This window comes from Oncorhynchus keta, chromosome 37, assembly GCF_023373465.1.
Source record: "Oncorhynchus keta strain PuntledgeMale-10-30-2019 chromosome 37, Oket_V2, whole genome shotgun sequence".
Taxonomy (NCBI): Eukaryota; Metazoa; Chordata; class Actinopteri; order Salmoniformes; family Salmonidae; genus Oncorhynchus; species Oncorhynchus keta.
The window spans coordinates 18,448,499-18,449,816 of NC_068457.1; positions in this window are offsets into that span (position 1 = coordinate 18,448,499).

Sequence of the window (1,318 nt, forward strand, 5' to 3'; positions counted from 1 at the left end):
GAGAGAGAGACTTTTGACTTTTGGTCTTGCTTTATTGAAACATTCTTAATTCATTTAAAACTCACCCCCCACTCCTAAAATAAATAAAAAATAAAAATAAATAAAAATACACAAAAACCATCTCCTACAACCGTATATCCAAAACATCTTCCCCAGCAATACAGACAGCCCCCAACACACCATATCTCCTCAAACATCTCCACACATTTGATCATTTTATAGAACTCAAACTCAACCCTAAGGCGCGCAGAGACCATCCCATGAAACAGTAGTAAAGGGTCTGTTATCCCCCCACCTTTGACCCTGTTCCTCCTTGTTAGCCAAATAGCTAACTTTGCCTGAGCAAACAGAAAATTCAACAAAACACATTTTTCTTTCTCCTTACCCGAATACCTGTATCCCATTATAAACATCCCAACAGCAAAAACCACCCCCAACCTGTCACACAGACATTCCAACAGAGACATTAATGGCATTAACCTGGTGCACACAGAAAACACATGAATTACAGTTTCTTTCATTTGACAGAAAGGACACCCCTGCCCAATTCCCGGATCAACCCGTGCCAACCAGCTGTTAGTGGCCAGGGCTCCATGAAGAACCCTCCACTGGAGGTCCCCTGACCTCTTTGGTACTGGGGGTTTGTAGAGCGCCCTCCATCTAAAACCCACCATACTCTCCGCCCCACATACCCCCTGCCACTGATGTGCCTTCACTCCTGTTAGGCTTCTAATGCTCCTCACCTTAACGCAGAGGTTGTAGAGGGCTTTACCTCCCACCCCTCAAACTCCCCAGGCTCGGAGTGTTAAAATCTAACAAGTCCTCCAGACCCCTTGCCAGTCTCCAGTCTCTGCCGTCACCTGCAGTGGCGGGAACATTGGTGGCCCCTCTCCCTTTGGCCTCTCAAACACCCCCCTTACCGGCTCAGACAGTGCCTCCTGAACCTCCTCCAGGAATCTCTCCAGCAGCCTAAGAGACGTTATTCCTGTTTGTTGCGCCAAGACCTCCGGGTTTTCCACCCTCCTCTCCCAGCAGTCTCAGGTCACCCAGCCTTTGTAAACCCCTGCCATCAGTTGCCTCTGCAGGGTGGCCGACTGAACCGATCTCAAAGGGATGGCTGGGTTGTGGAAGATGGGCTCCTCCCACACCCACTGCCCAGGCTCCACACCCCCTTCTCGTGTGGGCCTTAGCAGCTGCCAGGCCCTCAGCACCGCAGAGTAAAACTCTGAGAGACCTGCTGTACTCAGCCTCTCCAGCTTCATGAGGAACAGCTGCCGGTCCAACCCTAATCCGCCAGCTCTCCTCAGCAGCGCATGCT